Source organism: Heptranchias perlo, unplaced genomic scaffold (genome assembly GCF_035084215.1).
Source record: "Heptranchias perlo isolate sHepPer1 unplaced genomic scaffold, sHepPer1.hap1 HAP1_SCAFFOLD_53, whole genome shotgun sequence".
Taxonomy (NCBI): Eukaryota; Metazoa; Chordata; class Chondrichthyes; order Hexanchiformes; family Hexanchidae; genus Heptranchias; species Heptranchias perlo.
The window spans coordinates 6,611,329-6,617,552 of NW_027139548.1; positions in this window are offsets into that span (position 1 = coordinate 6,611,329).

The window sequence follows — 6,224 nt, forward strand, 5'->3', positions numbered from 1 at the left end:
AGTAATGTTAGAGTAGGATCACCACCGGTAATGTTAGAGTAGGATCACCACCAGTAATGTTAGAGTAGGATCACCACCAGTAATGTTAGAGTAGGATCACCACCAGTAATGTTAGAGTAGGATCACCACCGGTAATGTTAGAGTAGGATCACCACCAGTAATGTTAGAGTAGGATCACCACCGGTAATGTTAGAGTAGGATCACCACCGGTAATGTTAGAGTAGGATCACCACCAGTAATGTTAGAGTAGGATCACCACCAGTAATGTTAGAGTAGGATCACCACCGGTAATGTTAGAGTAGAATCACCACCAGTAATGTTAGAGTAGGATCACCACCGGTAATGTTAGAGTAGAATCACCACCAGTAATGTTAGAGTAGGATCACCACCTGTAATGTTAGAGTAGGATCACCACCAGTAATGTTAGAGTAGGATCACCACCAGTAATGTTAGAGTAGGATCACCGCCAGTAATGTTAGGGTAGGATCACCACCAGTAATGTTAGAGTAGGATCACCACCAGTAACATTAGAGTAGGATCACCACCAGTAATGTTAGTGTAGCGTCACCATGTGTATTTTTAGAGTAGGGTCACCACCAGTAATGTTAGGGTAGGTTCACCAATTTTTTTTTTGGAGTGGGTCACCATCAGTATTGTTTGATTCGGATCACCATAAGTAAGGTTAGATTGCTGTCACCTTTCGTGTTAGACCCGCGTCATCATCACAGTACAAAGGAAATTTCAATTATATAATGGATAAGTGAAGATTTCACCAAATTAATACGAGAACCTAAGAAACGAGAAGTGCCTGGGAGGGACGTTCCCTTCAGAGATGACAGAGGGTTCGCAGAGCGTTGATTAATTGAAATGGAACAATTTCCCCTTTGGCGCCCCGGACGCACTGAAGCGGAAACTCGTGCCTTGTTTGTTACCTGACTGTAACTAAGGCCAATTATTGTGTGACCTGATTTTCTCACCGGGGCACCGACTGTTCTATAAAGGGAGAGTGTTTACGGATCTCAGATACACTCCAATTGGAACCGTAAAGCCGGACAGAATTCACACATTCTTCAATAAAATGAAAAGGCCAACAATGCTGCAAATTAAGGACATCTACTATCCTTTTCTCGCAGCCATTGGTGTTCCCGGTAAGTTAATATAACCTGTTGTTTCATAATTGCTTACTATCTCATTGTTAATTATTATGTAACAGATTCCGAGAATATCCTCCTTGCAGAGTCACTTATCCACCGGGATATGTTGATGAATATCAGCGGGAATCCTAACAGTCCTCACCGCTCTTCTCTGGTCAGTAGATCGTGGGAACCGAGTGATCAACTGTCTTGCGGATACTGAGGGACGGCGAGGCTGATTCCCCGGCCCCTCCAACAATACATAATTCACTAAAGGATGTATTTCTTAGTGTCCATGATCATCATCTCATTTTACCGCTGTTCCCTTTCTACTTTCTGTACATAAGTCCTCGGTCTGCAGTCACTCCCACCCAATAGGCGCCTTTGAAAGATAATTTGTGAAATATTTGCCGCTCAGGGCGTTGCTCGCTCGCCTGGGCTGCAAAGAACCTTCGCGGTTCCACCAGATCCCGCTCTTTTACCGAGCAGCTCTCTCGGGGTGATTGGAAATAGAAAAAGCGCTGCGTATCGACTTAATCGAAGCTTTTGCCTCAGCTGAATGTTTTATTTGAATTCAAATCTTTCCAATAATTGCTATGAAATTAGATTTAATTCTTGACGACGTCTGACTGAAATGTGCTGGAAGGACGGCGGATTTTCATTCTCTCTGTATTGATTGTTCAATTTTTTTCTTTCCGTTTAACAAGACGTCATCAACGCTCGCCCCTACCAATAAAATAAACATTCCTTGTGTATAACCCTAAGCAGGAACACATCGGAACAATATGCTGTGAGATATATCTGAGTATCCCCGTTACTTACTACCTGTCCCTCTTCTTGCAGCGAACCTATTGACAATCATGATTCTCCACAGAGGAAATTGCGGCCTTTCAAAATGTATCTCCGTCTATATGGTGGCCATGGCAACAGCAGATCTCCTGGTCATGGTCATCAATGTAATAGTGCATCACATTTTCAGTTATTTCTTTCCATATTCATTCCTGTCCTACACTGCCGTTTGTAAGTTCATTGTATACATGAAATGTAACAACCTGGATATGTCGGTGTGGTTCACAGTCTCGTTCACATTTGACCGATTTGTATCTATATGTTGTCAGAGGTTTAAAACAAAATATTGCACAGTGAGAACTGCGGCTGTGGTTATCACAACGATCTCTGTCCTGATCTATTTACAGAACCTCCCCTATTGGTTTGCATATGGGCCTGATCGAATAATTAACAATGTTCACTGGGGTTTTCGCCCCAGACTGGACTTTTTTTCATCGCCTGCAGGTGTAGCGTACTACTGGTCAGATAGTATTTTAGTTGCATGGCTTCCTTTTGTTTTGATATTGCTGCTTAACTGTTTGACAGTGAGACGCATTTTAGTAACCAGTCGAGTCCGCAGGAGCCTCCGGAGTCACAACAGTGAGAATCAGAGCGATCCAGAGATGGAGAACCGAAAGAAATCCATCATCTTACTGTTCACTGTATCGGGCAGCTTTATACTATTGTGGCTGACAGCTATCGTAACTTTTTTAACTACCAAACTGACAAACGCCATGTATTACCGCGGCGATTATGCTGCACCTGCTTATATCGCGACTGAAACCGGATTTATGCTTATGTTTTTGAGTTCCTGTACAAACACGTGTATTTATGCAGCCACGCAAACAAAATTCAGGGAAGAGCTGAAACAGCTGATGAAATCTCCTTGGACATTAATTTTAACAACGGTCAAAAAATGAAAAATCAAACCAAAGCTTCCTGTCCTAACGAGAGCTCAATTCCAGCACGTGTTCCGTTGTAGAATGGCGAAAATAGATCGCTGTAACGACATTTAAATTGTCTTCCTTCATTGTGTGCCCTGTGTTTGATGTCTGCTGCTTTCCCAGTGTGAACAGAACCGTATCCCTAAAACAGTGCACTTCCTGCTCAAGATTCAGAGCGAACGGTCATTAATGAGCTTCAGAAGTGCAGTAGAACGCGTGGCGTCAGCGTTAACTGCAGGTTACCGCAGCCTCTGGAATGAGACGAGGCAGTTTAATTGATAAATCACGTTTCCTTTAGATTAGAAACAATAAAGTGTGTTACAATCATGGATATTTGTGATTATTCTGTAATCTTGGTGTGAATGTTGCAGGCGCTGGTCTCCCCATCAGACATCGCTCCCCATTGTCTCCTGGCCCAACAGAACGGGTCCCTGTCTCCAGATAAGTGACTAATGTTGGAGACATTGGGAATTGACTCGTCAATGTGACGTCAGGCATCTTTGTTATTTACTTAAAGTCTCAACTGATCATTAAACTGTTGGAACTTTATAAGATTGGAACAGACCATTCGACACACAGTCCTTGTCGGCGTTTACTCTCCACCCGAGTAAATAGTTCCATTCGCTTTCCCCGCCCTGTCTCAACTTCCCTTCAACCTATTGTTATTTATCGATCTATCCAATTGAATCTTAAATATAGAGGTCATTTCTGCCCCCTTGTATTCTGAAGCCTCGCAAAGAGGTTTCTCCGACCTTCAATTCGAAATCTCTTAAATTTATTCTTTTATCTATGGCCGTTAGTTCTTGGTCCCTCAAATGATGGAAACATTCTGCTTCTATCTATCCTGTCCCGTCCATTCTTAGCTAAAATCACCTGGACACGTCTCGCCACAAGATATCAATCTGGTATCAATACACAATCTAGTGAAGATCAGGAACGTGTAGTTAAGATGGTTAATTGATATCATTCTCTTGGAGATGGTGGTGTCTTTGCTTACACTGAACAATGAGAAGAATGTGTTTGATGGCTTGGCCACGACCCCAAACATTGGGACCGTGTAGTGAGAGATTCTAATCAAACACATGAAGCCCACTGATCTATTGATAGATCGGCAAAAAGGCCAGGAATTTCTTGTATCGGATGTCTCGTGCTGCCTGATCTTGGGATATCGCTGTATTTATAGAAGTGACGCACTGTGCGTGAAGCACTCTGCATTCGATGTTCACGATGAAGATGCAGTGAAGAAGAATAATCGAATCATAGAATCTTACAATACAGAAGGAGGCCATTCGGCCCGACATGCCTGTGCCGGCTCTTTGAAAGAGCTGTGGAATTTAGTCCCACAGCCCAGTTTCTTCCCCATAACCCTGCAAATTATTACACTTCAATTACCAATTGCCTTTTGAAAGTTCTTTGGGAACCTGATTCCACCAACGTTTTAGGTAATTATTTCCAGATCTTAACAAGCCTCTGTATGAAAAAAAAATCGATTCATTTCCCCTCTAGTTCTTCTGCCAATTATTTAAAATCTATGACCTTAATTACTGTCCCACTTGACAGAAGAAACAATTTCTCCCTATGTGCTCTTTCAAAACACCATATAATTTTAAATACTTCTATTAGGTCTCCTCTTAACATTCCCTGCTCGAAGGAGAATAACCACAGCTTTTCCAAACTCGCCACATAACCGAAGACGCTCATCCCTATTATCATCCTGGTAAACCTCCTCGGTACCCTTTCCAAGGCCTTGGCATCCTTCGCAACGTGAAGTGCCCAGAATTGTACACAATACTCCAGCTGAGGCCTAATCAGTGATTTGTAAAGGTTTAGCATGACCTCCTTGTTTTTGTATTCAATGCCCCTATTTACAAAGCCAAATATCCAATAGGCTTTCTTAACCGCCTTATCAACTTGACCTGCCACTTTCAAAGATTTGTGAATGTGCACCTCCAGATCCCTCTGCAGTTGCCCCCCTTCAAAATTGTACCATTTAATTCAAATTGTCTTTCCAATTTGCTCCTCCCAAAGTGCATCACTTCACATTTATCCGAATTAAATTGAATCTGCCATGTGTCTGCACATTTCACCAGTCTGCCTACACCCTCCTGAATTCTCCTACTATCCTGCGCATGATTTACTATGTTGCAAGTTTTGTATCGTCTGCAAACTTCAAAATTGCACTCCCTGTACCCAAATCCAGGTCATTTATATCTAACAAGAAAGCATTGGTCCTAACACGGAATCCTGATGGACCCCACTGCATACTTCTCTCTAGTCATAAGAACAAAAGAACCTAAGAAATAGTTGGCCCCACGACCCCTCGATCATCCTCCGCAATTCTATCAGACCATGGCTGATCTCGACTTCGACTCCACTTTCAGGCCCGATCGTCAAATCCCTTGAATCCCCGAGAGATCAAAAATCTATCGATCTTAGCCTTGGATAGATTCAACGACTCAGCATCCACAGTCCTTTGGGGTGGAGAATAACAAAGATTCACAGCCCTCTGAGTGAAGAAATTGCTCCCTATCTCAGTCTTAAATGGCCGACCTCTTATCCTGAGAGTATGCCCCCAGCTCCAGATTCTCCCACCAGGGAAATAACCTCACAGTATCTACCCTGTCAAGCCCCCCTAATAATCTTATATGTTTCAGTGAGATCACCTCTCATTCTTCTAAATTGCAGAGAGTATAGGCCTATTCTACACAATCGCTCCTCATACGACAACCCTCTCATTCCAGGAATCAATCCAGTGAACATTTGTGGCGCCCCCTCTAAGGCAACTACATCCTTCATTGGATAAGGAGAACAAAACTGTACGCAGTATTCCAGGTGAGGTCTCACTAAAGCTCTTTAAAATTGTATTAAGATTGCCTTACTCTTGAACTCCAATCTGCTTGCAATAAAGGCCAACGTGCTATTTGCCTTCCTAATTGCTACTTATTCAGTTTCTTTTCAACGAAGATACCCAAATCTTCCTGGACAACAACATTTAACATTTTCTCACTGTATAAAAATATTCTGTTTTTCTATTCTTCCCACCAAAGTGAATAACCTCACATCTCCCCACTTTATATTCTTTCTGCCACCTTCGTATCCACTCACCTAACCTGTTTATATCCCTTTGCCGACTCTTTGTGTGTTCCTTGAGCTTACTTTGCCACCTAGATTTGTATCTTCAGCAGACTTGAATACGTTACACTCGGTCCATTCCTCTACGTCATAAGTGTAGATTGTAAATAGCTGAGGCCCAAACACTGTTCCTTGCGGCACTTCGCTAGTAACACCCTGCCAACCTCAAAATGACCCATTTATTCCT